The sequence below is a fragment of the Pseudophryne corroboree genome, chromosome 5 (genome assembly GCF_028390025.1).
Source record: "Pseudophryne corroboree isolate aPseCor3 chromosome 5, aPseCor3.hap2, whole genome shotgun sequence".
Taxonomy (NCBI): Eukaryota; Metazoa; Chordata; class Amphibia; order Anura; family Myobatrachidae; genus Pseudophryne; species Pseudophryne corroboree.
In genome coordinates this window covers 555,171,313-555,188,107 of record NC_086448.1, presented here as the reverse complement: position 1 = coordinate 555,188,107, position 16,795 = coordinate 555,171,313, and the positions used below count along the sequence as shown (strand labels likewise).

General features: G+C 47.7%; 1 long non-coding RNA gene across 1 annotated transcript in view; it reads right to left on the bottom strand.

Moving 5' to 3' along the window:
• The window catches only part of LOC134929212 (uncharacterized), a 125,026-nt gene extending 114,675 nt beyond the window's left edge, over window positions 1-10,351 (bottom strand). The window contains exon 1 of the long non-coding RNA XR_010178386.1: window positions 9,989-10,351. This is a non-coding gene — a long non-coding RNA (uncharacterized LOC134929212). The remainder of the gene's footprint in view (window positions 1-9,988) is intronic.
• Between the last annotated feature and the right edge of the window lie 6,444 nt (window positions 10,352-16,795).

Below are 16,795 nucleotides of genomic sequence, written 5' to 3'. Positions count from 1 at the left end.
GCCGCCGAAATCTCCCACTACTTTGAGACAAACGCATCCCCATCTGTTCCCCCTATGTTACTATGGGACGCTCATAAAGCGGTTATACGTGGATGCCTGATCAGCGCCTCCTCTTATAACAAGAAGACCAGATCTAAACGCATCCGGGAACTCTCAGACATGCTTAGTTCCCTCTCACTGAAACACAAAAAAACAGGGTCCGAAACGGATCTCTCCTCCCTATCTGCGGTCAGAGGTGAATTAAATATGCTCCTGACGACGAAGGTGGAGACCAGCCTGAAGTGGCTCAACCAATCCTTCTACGAAAAAGGGGATAAAGCCGATCGGCTATTAGCCTCTAGGCTCCGGGCTAAACTTGCAAGGAACAACGTTATGTCCATCCAGCCTCTCTCTGGTGAGAAGACTAGGGATCCTAAACGTATCACTGAAACTTTCTCTCGCTTCTACGAGAAGCTATACAACGCCCATGAGACCACTCAGACGAAACCAGACTTTATTGGGGCTATCCGTACCTTCCTATCCCACTGCCATCTCCCTCGTCTGAGCTCATCGGTTTCTGCCGAATTGAATTCAGAGATATCCGACGAAGAAATTGCCACTGTTGTCAAAACCCTAAAACTTAACAAAGCCCCTGGCCCAGACGGCTTTACGGCCGCATATTACAAGACCTTTCTCCCCCAGCTTACACCTCACCTCTCAGCCCTTTTCAATGCTGTCTTGCAGGGAGCTTCTTTCTCCAAATCGGCACTGGAGGCTAAGATTATAGTCATTCCTAAGGAGGGTAAGGACACATCTAATTGCGCTAATTATAGGCCTATATCACTACTTAACTCAGATATCAAGATCTATGCCAAAATATTAGCCCTCCGTCTAAATAGTGTCTTGCCCCACCTTATCCATAACGACCAGGTAGGATTTATTCCCGGCCGCCAAGCCCGAGACAACACGAGACGAGTTATTAGCCTGACTCATTATATCAACCTTACACACACTCCTGCTCTCTTGCTTTCTCTGGACGCGGAGAAAGCATTTGACAGAATAGGATGGCCCTTTATGTTTGAAACCCTTGCTCATTTGGGTTTTCAGGGGGAATTCCTCGCAGGGATACAAGCTTTATACTCGACCCCTTCCGCTAGGGTATCTGTGAACGGAGTACAATCAGACCCTTTGAACATTTCCAATGGTACCAGACAGGGCTGCCCACTCTCACCCCTGATTTTTGCCTTAGTGATAGAGCCATTAGCAGCCCGCATACGAGCCTCGCCTGATATCGGAGGACTGGAAGTGGGGGACTCTGTTTACAAGATCTCCTTGTTCGCAGACGACGTCCTCCTATCACTTTCCTCACCTCACACCTCTCTGCCGAACCTTTTTACTCTCCTGTCTGATTACGGAAATATATCGGGCTACAAAGTCAATTGGTCCAAGACAGAAGCTCTTCCCTTCCACATCTCCCCTTCCCAAATAGCCAACACGCAAAACAACTTTAAATTCTCCTGGTGCACTTCTAAAATTCGATATCTGGGGGTCTATATTACGAGTCGCTATGGAGACTTGTTTAAGGAAAACTTCTCGCCATTGCTTAAAAACCTTAAGGCCGATCTCCATAAATGGCAATCACTAATCATCTCTTGGCTGGGTCGTATTATTGCTCTGAAAATTAATATTATCCCCCGTCTCCTCTATTTGTTTCAGACGCTGCCAGTGAAAGTCCCGGATTCGGTACTGGCACAAATCCATTCGTGGTTGCTTCGTTTTGTGTGGAGAAATAAAACCCCTAGGATAGGGTTTTCTACCCTCCGCAAACCAGTGCAAGAAGGGGGGAGAGGATTCCCAGACATCCGTCTTTACTATCTGGCTACCCATCTCAGCCAAGCAGTGGCATGGTTCGCCCCTACGCAGTCCATACGTTGGCTTCAGTTAGAGAGGACGCTTAGCCACACTCCATCTCTATCATCTATACTCTTATCCCCTCCTAAAACTAGATCTCCCCATTTGCAACTCCACCCGGTTCTGGAATTCACTTGCCAGATCTGGGACTATTGCACACGTCATTTCCACATGCTGTCATTCCCCTCGGCGCTTACCCCCTTATGGGACAACCCTGCTTTCGTCCCAGGCCAATCCATAACCCGCTCGCGCCCATGGTCGACACATAACATTCGCTTTGTCCTAGATGTGTTGTCCGAGGGGTCTTGTGCACCCTTACCGGATATCATATCAAAACATGACTTCCCGGAAGCGAATCCTTTTACCTATCTCCAGGTGAAACATTTTGTCTCGTCCTTAATGAGCTCATCCCCATTCCAACCTCTCTCCACTCTGGAGTCCTATTGTTATCACAAACCGCTTGCTCGAGGAATCATCACCCTACTGTATTCCCTTCTCCAGGCAGAGGATAAATCGGTGACCCCGGCTTTTATACTCAAGTGGGAACAGGACCTTGGCCCGATACCGGATGACTATGATTGGTCAGATATCTTTACGGCGGCCGCGAAATCCTCTATCTCAACCTTAGTTAAGGAAAACGCATATAAAATATTATATAGGTGGTATCTAGTCCCCTCTAGACTCCACAAAATGTTTCCCTCCTCTCAGCCTTTGTGCTGGAGAGGATGCGGAGGACATGGCTCTTTCCTCCACATATGGTGGACGTGCCCCAAAATTAAGCTATACTGGGATTCAGTCGCACACTTGCTGAGTACAGTACTCCAGACCCGGATATACAAAGACCCTTGGTCATTCCTGCTAGGTCTCCCCATTGCCAATGCACCTCCGAACTCGGGTAAATTACTGACACAGATCTTGAACGCGGCTAGATGCGCAATTGCCCTCCATTGGAAAAAGAAGGAGCCCCCCCCTATACAACAGATCATCAACAAAGTATGGTACTTCGCAAGTATGGAAAAAATCACTGCATACCTCCATAACAGATCTTTCCAGTTCCTTCAAAACTGGGAACTATGGTTCGACTCACAGGCTCCCGCACATGGAGTACGACCCTCCGGGAGCTCGACGGCCCTCCTATTATGATCCCTGTACTCTCCTAACCTGATAAGTAGCCCGTGGGATATCCTCAACATATCCTTTCCGTGTTCCCCGAATAGCACTTTCCATCTTGTACTGGCGCCCTGTGCGTAGCCAGCGCAACACGGGGGCGTACCAGCGGCCTCTCTCCAACCTTGTCCCCTCTCCCCCTCTACTCTATTCCCTCTCAGTCTTGCCTGTCTCTTCTTCTCGCCCTTCATGTTCTCTTTCTTTAGTCTTTATCCTCTTATTGATATAATCATGAGCTTGTTTTTTTGGTTCCCATCCAATTGAACAGTATCTGCTTACCCCGATGCATAACTCCTTGCTGTATCTGTGCATCATGGGAACCATATGTTCCTTATTTTAAGGTTATATCTCTGCTTTTGGTACTATAATGTTAGACGGAACAGCCCACCCCAAGAATGGGGGGAGGCTGCTGTAATGTTTGTAACCTGTAAAGTTTATAACCTGTAAATTAAAATAAACAATTTAAAAAAAAAAAAATCGCAAAAGAGTTCAACAGAGGACCCAACGTATTAGTTGAGAATAAAGTTCTTTAGATGTTCTCAGAAGAAAAGTCAAATACAATTTAACACCAGTTGATGAACATTACATTAATAAACAATGCACTACACAGGTAATAATAATACCAGGTTCTGCAGTGAATTCCCCTTTTAACTAGAGATGAGCGCCTGAAATTTTTCGGGTTTTGTGTTTTGGTTTTGGGTTCGGTTCCGCGGCCGTGTTTTGGGTTCGACCGCGTTTTGGCAAAACCTCACCGAATTTTTTTTGTCGGATTCGGGTGTGTTTTGGATTCGGGTGGTTTTTTCAAAAAACCCTAAAAAACATCTTAAAACATTGAATTTGGGGGTCATTTTGATCCCATAGTATTATTAACCTCAATAACCATAATTAACACTCATTTTCAGTCTATTCTGAACACCTTACACCTCACAATATTATTTTTAGTCCTAAAATTTGCACCGAGGTCGCTGGATGACTAAGCTCAGCGACCCTAGTGGCCGACACAAACACCGGGCCCATCTAGGAGTGGCACTGCAGTGTCACGCAGGATGTCCCTTCCAAAAAACCCTCCCCAAACAGCACATGACGCAAAGAAAAAAAGAGGCGCAATGAGGTAGCTGTGTGAGTAAGATTAGCGACCCTAGTGGCCGACACAAACACCGGGCCCATCTAGGAGTGGCACTGCAGTGTCACGCAGGATGTCCCTTCCAAAAAACCCTCCCCAAACAGCACATGACGCAAAGAAAAAAAGAGGCGCAATGAGGTAGCTGACTGTGTGAGAAAGATAAGCGACCCTAGTGGCCGACACAAACACCGGGCCCATCTAGGAGTGGCACTGCAGTGTCACGCAGGATGTCCCTTCCAAAAAACCCTCCCCAAACAGCACATGACGCAAAGAAAAAAAGAGGCGCAATGAGGTAGCTGTGTGAGTAAGATTAGCGACCCTAGTGGCCGACACAAACACCGGGCCCATCTAGGAGTGGCACTGCAGTGTCACGCAGGATGTCCCTTCCAAAAAACCCTCCCCAAACAGCACATGACGCAAAGAAAAAAAGAGGCGCAATGAGGTAGCTGACTGTGTGAGAAAGATAAGCGACCCTAGTGGCCGACACAAACACCGGGCCCATCTAGGAGTGGCACTGCAGTGTCACGCAGGATGTCCCTTCCAAAAAACCCTCCCCAAACAGCACATGACGCAAAGAAAAAAAGAGGCGCAATGAGGTAGCTGACTGTGTGAGAAAGATAAGCGACCCTAGTGGCCGACACAAACACCGGGCCCATCTAGGAGTGGCACTGCAGTGTCACGCAGGATGTCCCTTCCAAAAAACCCTCCCCAAACAGCACATGACGCAAAGAAAAATAAAAGAAAAAAGAGGTGCAAGATGGAATTGTCCTTGGGCCCTTCCCACCCACCCTTATGTTGTATAAACAAAACAGGACATGCACACTTTAACCAACCCATCATTTCAGTGACAGGGTCTGCCACACGACTGTGACTGAAATGACGGGTTGGTTTGGACCCCCACCAAAAAAGAAGCAATTAATCTCTCCTTGCACAAACTGGCTCTACAGAGGCAAGATGTCCACCTCATCATCATCCTCCGATATATCACCGTGTACATCCCCCTCCTCACAGATTATCAATTCGTCCCCACTGGAATCCACCATGTCAGCTCCCTGTGTACTTTGTGGAGGCAATTGCTGCTGGTCAATGTCTCCGCGGAGGAATTGATTATAATTCATTTTAATGAACATCATCTTCTCCACATTTTCTGGATGTAACCTCGTACGCCGATTGCTGACAAGGTGAGCGGCGGCACTAAACACTCTTTCGGAGTACACACTTGTGGGAGGGCAACTTAGGTAGAATAAAGCCAGTTTGTGCAAGGGCCTCCAAATTGCCTCTTTTTCCTGCCAGTATAAGTACGGACTGTGTGACGTGCCTACTTGGATGCGGTCACTCATATAATCCTCCACCATTCTATCAATGGTGAGAGAATCATATGCAGTGACAGTAGACGACATGTCCGTAATGGTTGTCAGGTCCTTCAGTCCGGACCAGATGTCAGCATCAGCAGTCGCTCCAGACTGCCCTGCATCACCGCCAGCGGGTGGGCTCGGAATTCGGATTTGGGATTTCGAAGAATGCACAGTTCTTTGCTGTGCTGCTTTTGCCAGCTTGAGTCTTTTCATTTTTCTAGCGAGAGGCTGAGTGCTTCCATCCTCATGTGAAGCTGAACCACTAGCCATGAACATAGGCCAGGGCCTCAGCCGTTCCTTGCCACTCCGTGTGGTAAATGGCATATTGGCAAGTTTACGCTTCTCCTCCGACAATTTTATTTTAGGTTTTGGAGTCCTTTTTTTTCTGATATTTGGTGTTTTGGATTTGACATGCTCTGTACTATGACATTGGGCATCGGCCTTGGCAGACGACGTTGCTGGCATTTCATCGTCTCGGCCATGACTAGTGGCAGCAGCTTCAGCACGAGGTGGAAGTGGATCTTGATCTTTCCCTAATTTTGGAACCTCAACTTTTTTGTTCTCCATATTTTATAGGCAGAACTAAAAGGCACCTCAGGTAAACAATGGAGATGGATGGATTGGATACTAGTATACAATTATGGACGGACTGCCACGGTTAGGTGGTATAAAAAAACCACGGTTAGGTGGTATATAATACAATTATGGATGGACGGACTGCCTGCCGAGTTCCGACACAGAGGTAGCCACAGCCGTGAACTACCGCACTGTACACTGGTTGATAAAGAGATAGTAGTATACTCGTAACAACTAGTATGACACTATGACGACGGTATAAAGAATGAAAAAAAAACCACGGTTAGGTGGTATATATTATAATAATAATACAATTATGGATGGACGGACTGCCTGCCGAGTTCCGACACAGAGGTAGCCACAGCCGTGAACTACCGCACTGTACACTGGTTGATAAAGAGATAGTAGTATACTCGTAACAACTAGTATGACACTATGACGACGGTATAAAGAATGAAAAAAAAACCACGGTTAGGTGGTATATATTATAATAATAATACAATTATGGATGGACGGACTGCCTGCCGACTGCCGACACAGAGGTAGCCACAGCCGTGAACTACCGCACTGTACACTGGTTGATAAAGAGATAGTAGTATACTCGTAACAACTAGTATGACACTATGACGACGGTATAAAGAATGAAAAAAAAACCACGGTTAGGTGGTATATATTATAATAATAATACAATTATGGATGGACGGACTGCCTGCCGACTGCCGACACAGAGGTAGCCACAGCCGTGAACTACCGCACTGTACACTGGTTGATAAAGAGATAGTAGTATACTCGTAACAACTAGTATGACACTATGACGACGGTATAAAGAATGAAAAAAAAACCACGGTTAGGTGGTATATATTATAATAATAATACAATTATGGATGGACGGACTGCCTGCCGACTGCCGACACAGAGGTAGCCACAGCCGTGAACTACCGCACTGTACACTGGTTGATAAAGAGATAGTAGTATACTCGTAACAACTAGTATGACACTATGACGACGGTATAAAGAAAGAAAAAAAAATACCACAGTTAGGTGGTATATATTATAATAATAATACAATTATGGATGGACGGACTGCCTGCCGACTGCCGACACAGAGGTAGCCACAGCCGTGAACTACCGCACTGTACACTGGTTGATAAAGAGATAGTAGTATACTCGTAACAACTAGTATGACACTATGACGACGGTATAAAGAATGAAAAAAAAACCACGGTTAGGTGGTATATATTATAATAATAATACAATTATGGATGGACGGACTGCCTGCCGACTGCCGACACAGAGGTAGCCACAGCCGTGAACTACCGCACTGTACACTGGTTGATAAAGAGATAGTAGTATACTCGTAACAAGTATGACACTATGACGACGGTATAAAGAAAGAAAAAAAAATACCACGGTTAGGTGGTATATATTGTAATACAATTATGGATGGACGGACTGCCTGCCGAGTTCCGACTGCCGACACAGAGGTAGCCACAGCCGTGAACTACCGCACTGTACTGTGTCTGCTGCTAATATAGACTGGTTGATAAAGAGATAGTATACAATACATACAACAATATACTACTATACTGGTGGTCAGGCACTGGTCACCACTAGTCACACTGGCAGTGGCACTCCTGCAGCAAAAGTGTGCACTGTTTAATTTTAAATTAATATAATATTATGTACTCCTGGGGGCTCCTGCTATAACAACCTGCAGTGCTCCCCAGTCTCCCCCACAATTATTATAAGCTTTGCCTTTTATACATTGATGTGCAGCACACTGGGCTGAGCTGAGTGCACACAGACTGAGTCACACTGTGTGACTGGCTGCTGCTGTGTATCGTTTTTTTTCAGGCAGAGAACGGATATAGCAGAGAACGGATATATTATATTAAAATAAATAAAAGTTAACTAACAACAACTGCACTGGTCACTGTGGTAAACTCTGTCTGACTCTGCACAATCTCTCTCTCTCTTCTAATCTAATTTCTAATGGAGAGGACGCCAGCCACGTCCTCTCCCTATCAATCTCAATGCACGTGTGAAAATGGCGGCGACGCGCGGCTCCTTATATAGAATCCGAGTCTCGCGAGAATCCGACAGCGTCATGATGACATTCGGGCGCGCTCGGGTTAACCGAGCAAGGCGGGAGGATCCGAGTCTGCTCGGACCCGTGAAAAAAACATGAAGTTCGTGCGGGTTCGGTTTCAGAGAAACCGAACCCGCTCATCTCTACTTTTAACCTCAGTTAAGGCATGCATGCAAACTGCCTAAATTAATAAATTCATTAGTTCAATGAGTTCTTTCGAGTTCGTGCACGTTTAAGTAAATATTGTTGAAAGCTCTTTAACAGCACATTGCCAGAGTTACAGGGATGGAAGGAATTTATCCGTTGTTCAGTATTATCCCTAAGTAATATTGACTAGCTTATTGACTAGTATAGATACTTGTTTTTCTGGGGAGATAATTAAAGCTCTGGATCCGTGTACACGGTCTCTAGACTTTGAAACTCCTCTCTTGTAAATGCTCAGTTTTATCTTGTCTAGAGTTAGACCTATATTTCGTAAGAGTTTTGTAGATGTGCAAAGCAGGGTTGCTCCTCTCCTTGTAGGCACTAGCCTTCACGCTACACTTTATGGGGTAAATATATGAAGCAGTGATAAGAGTAGACCTGTGAACCAGTGGAGAAGTTGCCCATGGCAACCAATCAGCATTGAAGTAACGTTTATAATTTGCACACTATTCAATTGTACGGAGCAGCCCTATACTGTATTAGGCTGCCATGATAGGAGGAGCAAGAGATCCGCTCCAGTACTACAGCCAGAGACGGACCTAGGCATAGGCAAACTAGGCAAATGCCTAGGGCGGGCATTTGGAATGCCTAGGGGCACAAGCAGTTTCTGCTGATTAAAATGATATGCAGCATGCCTATATTATGTGTGTGACTGCGGCTGTATCTGCAGACAAAATGCTACGTTACAGTGTATTCCTGGAAATCACTGTAACGTAGCACTTCATAGTCACAGTCACACACATAATATAGGCATGCTGCATATCATTTTAATCAGCAGAAGCTGCTTGTGCATCATAGTCACATAGCAATGCAAATAAGATGCATTTTTAGCCAAAAAAAGGTGCACAATATTAGCAGAGCTGGCCCGGGAGCTGTGAGACGCTCTCCCATTCTAGTGAATGGGATGTATCTCCATCACGGACGTGCAGATGGAGATGCTCTGGTGATAAGCGTGCCCCAGGCACAGACGAAGCCATGATTAACGTGGCTCCATCTGCAATGTGAATAAGGCACTACTGTGAGGAGTAACTTATATAAATAAAGTGATACTACTGTGTGATGTAACGTGAATAAGGGACACTATTGCATGATATAATGTGAATAAAGTTGCAATACTATGTGGAGTAATTTGAATTGGGGGTACTATTGTGTGGCTATGCCCCTTCCCAGCAAGAACACGCCCCTTTTTTGGGCTGTGCACCGAATGTGCGCAATGTTCCTATTTAAAATACAAGGGGTAGGAGCACCAAAATGAGGAATGCTATAGGTTAGGGGTTATGGTGCTGGGAAAGGGGTGCAAGGTCAGAGGCGGAACTAGCGGTGGTGCTAGGGGGCTAGGGGGCACCAGCCGAAATCTTGCCTAGGGCATGACATTGGTTAGGGCCAGATCTGACTACAGCTGCTTTAATGGGGCTACAGCTTTTGCTGATGAAGTATGTTCTGTTATATGAAAAGAACAATAAAGACCCCTTACAGAAGACAGTGTAATGTTTTAATATCCCTGTGGAATAGGGCTTTGTCAGGGCTACTGTTGTGGTGCAATCACAATGGTGCCAGGCTGTGCAGGGCATTTTAACCACCAACCTCACTCCAGTTATGCTGGCCAGCCGGAATCCTGTCTGTGTAGTTGCTGCATTTACTGCTGCTTATAGAGAGGAGAGGAATTTACTCCCGAGGATAATGCCCACTGGGTGTCTGTCACCAGGGAAGTCCCGCCTTGCTTGTGGGGTGAGAACAAACTCTAGATCACTGCCTTTCTTTAGATACTGAGGAGTCTCCAACTCTCTATCCGCCTTCTGAGGGGTAAGTACCACATCTGACAGGACACGCTGGATACCAGGGGTACCACCAGAAATCCCACTGCCAGTTTCAGCACATTCGACCACTGGCTCAGCACCGCAGATTACTGGAGACCTAGAGACACCTTGCAGCGCAGCTCTGCTCCCCTTCACCATGGACCAACTGCCACTATCTGTCAGGACATCCCCTTTTATCTCCTTCTCTCCCATGAGCCTCCACTGCTGTCAGCGACCTTGTGGTGCTGTGCAGTGTCACCAATATAAACGAAGCATGCAGTGCAGGACACATTATACACTATTGTTTTAACTAAATACATATGATCTGATGGTACACTTAGTGGGATGCCACAGAGGCAGATGATGTCAGTCCCTAGGCAGCTGTAATCTGAGCATACATGGGGGATACTGCAGCAGCAATGTAGCGGGACATCCACACACTGGGCCTAATTCAGGTTGGCTCACAGTGTGCGATCCAATCACAAAAAATTAGAAAAAGATGCGGGTGCATACGCAGCGCCCATCCTGCGCGTGCACCTGCATTTTCTGCGGGGGAGGCCCCGTAAAATGCGATCGCCTCTGCTGTCAATCAGGCATAGGCAGTCTTGGAGCAGGGGGGGGCGACAACGCTCTGTTTCTAAGGTGGAGACGGAGCTTTGCAGGGGCGGATGCGGGCAAACAGGGGTCGGAGTTGCGCAAATGGGGGCATGGCTGTGGCATGATCACGGTGGCTGCGTGATGTCACACGCAGTCGCTGCGATCAGAAACATGGCGGCGGTCCTCCTGCCTGGCGCATCTGGCAATGCGATCGCAATTTCTGCTTGTTAAAGGGGCGGGAGGCGGCGGTCAGCATGCTGGGCAGCCTTTCCCTGCGATGGGCGCCCCCCAGCATGCTAACAAAAGGATTGCAAATTCTGTTAATTAGCAGAATTTGCAATCCTTACTGAATTACTCCACTATATACTACAAAGGAGCTCTATGGTTCTGTCCAGACCCACCTACATTGCACATGCTCATCTACATCAATATCTGCATGCAGATGGGTCTTACCAATGCCCTATCTTGTTGCCCTCCCCATCACGCGGTAACAGCGGTAACCTTCATTGAAAGGACCTTTCCCATCAGACACTGGCCAACGTCATAATCTATTGGGAATAGATACCATGCTGCCAAATATAAAAACTAGTTTTGGGACAAAATAAAAGCACTTTAAGGGAATAACAGTACTCCCTAATTTAAGGTCACGCCCGGGTCCTTACGGCGAAGGGGATCTAGAATCAATCCAGTAACAGTGTCAATGCTGTTTTGAGCTGAGAGACATGTGACAGAATGAACCTGCTTTGAGAGATGCAGTGGGTCCTAGCATAGGCGAAACTAGACATTTGGTAATGGGTGGTCCCAGTGCCTCCCCTCAAATGGCAGGCACAACCTAATTGTGTTCTCCCAAGAATATACTATACATCCTTCTTTTACCACTCCCAAAAACCTCCTAAATCCGATGACCTTTCACTGCTCCCAGAACCTTCATCCCCTCAACTTTTCTGCACCTCATCATCCTTTTGCTGACACATGATGCACCCTGAGCCCAGGGCAAGATTAAGAATGGGCCACCCTCCCCAAAAGTCTGTCAATGTAAATCATGTGCGCCTGTCGAAGGAAAAATGGGCATGACCACATACCAGATGAGGAGTGATCATTGAAAATGGGGGGTGTCAACATGACACACCACCTGTTTCTCGTCATACTGGGAACATTCTTTTCAATTCCACATGCACCTTACCTATATGATGGTTTCTTACAATGTGGAACCTCTGAAGAACTGTATCCTCTAAGGCAGATGGCATCTTCATTCGGTAGTCACTATTCATGTAGGAGATCACATCGTCCAGAAGATGCCTGTTTCTGTAAAAATATTAACAGGTCAGCATCATGCAACAGCGGTTCAACCAGACTCACATTCTGCCCCCTGCATCTCTTAGCCACACCACCATCATCTCCCCCTCATGCTGTCTCTCAGTCACACCATCCCCTACCCGGCGAGCCTTTACCAGCAGGAGAAAAACCGGGTAAAGATGGTCGCTGAGTAGGAGAGGGCTGTGACTGAAATGTGTTGAGAAGAGGGTTTTGACAACAAGAGGAAAGAGGGCCCTGCTCTGAGGAGCTAACAATCTAATAGAAAGGGGCGACAGACAGATGACATGGGGTGCAAGCAAGCGGGAGGTAGCCTGATGGCAGGATGTAAGCAAAGCAAAGATGGTCAAGGCATGAGGTAGGGAGATGGAGGAGCAGCCTCAAGACTAGGTTATGCAACGGAAGGTTACGCTTTGATGAATAGGTGGGTTTTCAGTGCCCGTATGAAGCTTTGCAAGGTAGGGGAGAGTCTAATGGAGCGGGGGAGCGCATTCCACTGAAGGGGTGCAGCACAGGCAAAATCTTGAACTCAAGCATGGGAAGCAGTGACCAGGGTAGAGGAGAGGCAACGGTCATTGGTCGACCATAGGGGGCAGGAGGGAGTATGAAGGGAGAGGAGGTAACCTCCATGAAGGGGGAGGAGATAATCACATCACCTCCTCCTGCGATGTCTCTCAGCACATCATCACCTCCCCCTGCGATGTCTCTCAGCACACCATCACCTACCCCATGTTGTCTCTCAACACACCACCACCTCCCCCTGTGACGTCTCTCAGCACACCATCACCTATCCCATGTTGTCGCTCAGCACATCATCACCTCCCCCTGCGATGTCTCTCAGCACACCATCACCTACCCCATGTTGTCGCTCAGCACATCATCACCTCCCCCTGCGATGTCTCTCAGCACACCATCACTTCTGGGCTGAGACTTGTAGTTCGGCAGGATGACAGTGCGGGCCGGCTCTGGCAGGCAGTCAGACAGCGTGGGAAGGGTAGAGGGAGGGATTCTTCTCAGGCTGTGCTGAGTAAGTCTCCACTCTCTGTGTGTAATATTGGCCGCGGGAGGATGGAGGACAGTGAGGGTGGGTCCGGGAGGACTGCACCGCTACAGCAGCGCCTCTCGGCTGTAATGACCTTGGGCACTGTTGCATCCCGTGTCCCGCAGTCACACAGCGTGTGCGGGTGGGAAGGACTCGACAAAGGACAGCATCTACTCCTCGCTGCGACCAGATGGGATTGACGGGCATGAGTGCGGCATGACATCATCACGTCATGCCACGCACAAACAATAAAATCAATTGGTTGCTAACACAGGGGGGCAGAGCCATGGAGCTATAACGCGGCTATCGTCCTCCTGGTCAGCAAATGCATTCCTGACCGTGTGTTATGCACACCAGTGCCTGCAGGAATGTACTGGTGTCTGAACTGTTATGCACACCAGTGCCTGCAGGAATGTACTGGTGTCTGAACTGTTATGCACACCAGTGCCTGCAGGAATGTACTGGTGTCTGAACGGATAGGGATGCAAAACAAATGAACTCACAGACAGACTGGGGAATATGACATTATGTACACAGAAGGTGATAGGGTAACAAAATAAACACAAAGTGAACAGATAAGCCCAGAGGCTAAGAAACTGGGTGTCTCCCTAGTATTAGGAATGCTCAGATGGAAAAAGAAAGATGTTGTGTTTTAATACGTAGAGAACCCGAAATGCTGTTGCTAAGGGCAACAGCAAAACCCTAAAGGGTTACCAACGGGTGTGGCAGTAAACTCCTTGGTCAGAGATGGAATGATAGACACAAGGAGAGTCTCCACAATCCTAATCCTCACTTGCAGTGCACAGGTTCAGCTTACTGCCACTAAACTGACACCTGAACACCTTTGCACAGTGAGAAAGGATTTAGGCAGGCAAGTCTGAGAATACAGCCGCAAACTTGCTAAGTTCACAGAGTAGCAAAAGAACCCCAGCAAGTTAAACGACTGACTCCAGTTTTACTGCTAGGTCTGGATTGGCAGAGTGTAGTACCAAACCCCAAGGCCTATTTGCAGTAGGCAACAACAAATACAAAGCTACACAGTACTGGCTAACTTTCAGGAACTGACTAACCAACAAAGATTCAGCAGCATCTGCTTAACCTGAGAAGAGGCCTTATATAGCAGGTGCTGTCCACGCCCCACTCAGACCTCACAGACTGTGAGCACAAAGACCAGCAACGGATCCCCTGCCGTGCACAAAGCCTGTTACCACTGCACAGCAAAAGACCCGAACCGGAGTATCAGCTGCGCTCAGGCCACTCCGCTAGCACTTGTCTCCCGGTTGCCATGACGACGTGGCAGCACAGGGCAGGAGACCCTAACAGTACCCCCCCTCTGACGAGGGGTCAAAGAACCCCTACCACCGGGTTTATCGGGGAACTGCGAGAAGAAAGAGCGTATCAGTCTGGGGGCATGAAGATCACAACTGCGCACCCACGACCGCTCCTCCGGGCCATACCCCTTCCAGTGCACCAAAAATGACAGCCGACCCTGAACCATCTTGGAGTCAAGAATCCTTTCAACAACAAACTCCCTCTGGCCACGTATCAGAAGAGGAGAAGGTCTTCCACTGGAAGAAGGATTACTAATTGCCCGTTTTAAAAGGGAACAATGAAATGTTTTATTGATACCCAAAGAACGGGGCAGATCTAACTGAAATGCCACCGGATTGATAACCCTGGTGATCTTATAAGGGCAGATGAACCGGGGGCCTAACTTATGAGATGGCTGTCTCAACTTCAAATTCTTGGTAGACAACCAGACGAAGTCTCCTAATTTGAAGCTGCAGGGTCTTTTCCGCTTATCAAAAACCCTTTTGGTCACTAATGACACAGACACAAGGGCTTTCTTCACTTTCCTCCAAATACCTCTAAGGACCGAAACCACAGAGGAACCACCAGGCGTAGAGTCCAGGGGGTCAAAAGAATTGGCCTTAGGATGATGCCCATACACACAAAGGAAGGGAGAGATCCCTGTAGCAGAGTGAGCCGCGTTGTTATAGGCAAACTCCGCCATGGACAGATGAGCAACCCAGTCAGTCTGACACTTGGAGACATAACACCTGAGGAACTGCTCCAAGGACTGGTTCACCCTTTCAGTCTGCCCATTAGACTGCGGATGGTAGCCTGACGACAAGCTGACAGAAATCTGGAGATCGGAAAACAAAATGCCCTCCAGAATTTGGCCACAAACTGGGATCCGCGGTCAGAGACCACATCAAGTGGCAACCCGTGGAGACGCACAACATGCAGCATAAATAATTCAGACAGGCGTCTGGCCGATGGCAGCCCAACCAGTGGAACGAAGTGCGCCATCTTCGAAAACCTGTCAACGACAACTCAGATGGCTATCATCCCCGAGGATTTGGGCAAGTCCACCACAAAATCCATTGAAATGTGGGTCCATGGCTTAGATGGAATAGAGAGTGGATGTAATGGGCCAACAGGAACCCCTCTAGGAGTCTTATTTCGGGCACAGATGTCACATGCCCGAACCCACTGATCCACATCCTTAGCCACCGAGGGCCACCACACCGCCCTAGATAGCAACTCCCGAGTTCTGGCAATACCCGGGTGACCTGCCGACTTCTTGGCATGGAATTCCAGGAACACTCGCTGTCTTAACCTAGGAGGCACAAACAAAAGACCTACCGGAAGGTCTGGAGGAGCCTGCTCCTGTGCTCTAAGGACTAATGACAAGAGGTCCTGGGTAATGCCCACTTTAATACATGATGGGGACACAATGGGCAACGGCTCCTCGGTGGTCTCCTGGATTGGAGCAAAACTCCGCGAGAGCGCATCAGCCTTGATGTTTTTTGACCCAACGCGATATGTTATCAAAAAATTAAAGCGAGCAAAAAACAAAGCCCATCGTGCCTGCCTGGCATTGAGACGCTTCGCTGACTCTAAATATGCCAGATTCTTATGGTCGGTGAGAATTGAGACCACAAACTTAGCCCCCTCAAGCCAGTGTCTCCACTCCTCGAGTGCATCCTTAATAGCCAACAATTCCCGGTTACCCACGTCATAATTCATCTCGGCAGGCGAAAATTTACGGGAAAAGTAAGCACAAGGATGAAGGCGATTATCAGACACTCCCATCTGAGAGAGCACTGCCCCAATACCCATCTCAGAGGCATCCACCTCCACCACAAAAGGACGCTCTGGATCTGGGTGTCGCAGCACCTTGGCCGAGACAAATGCCCTTTTGAGACGGGCAAAAGCCGCTTTAGCCTCACAAGACCAGTGAGCAACATCCGCCCCTTTCTTAGTGAGTGCCACCAAGGGCGCCACTATAGACAAAAATCCAGCGATAAATCGTCTATAAAAATTTGCAAAGCCCAGGAAACGCTGAAGCGCCTTCAAACTAGTGGGCTGCACCCAATCCAGGACTGCCTGTACCTTGGAACCCTCCATTTGGAAACCTTCTGGGGAGATAATATATCCTAGAAATGCGATTTGCTGAACTTCAAATTCGCACTTCTCCAGCTTCGCCCCAAGCCGGTGGTCTCTGAGTTTCTGGAGGACTAAGCGTACATGCTTCCGATGTTCCTCCAGGGAATGGGAGAAGATTAGGATGTCATCTAAGTAAACAACTAAGAATCTATACAAATATTCCCTGAGTACATCGTTCATGAAATCCTG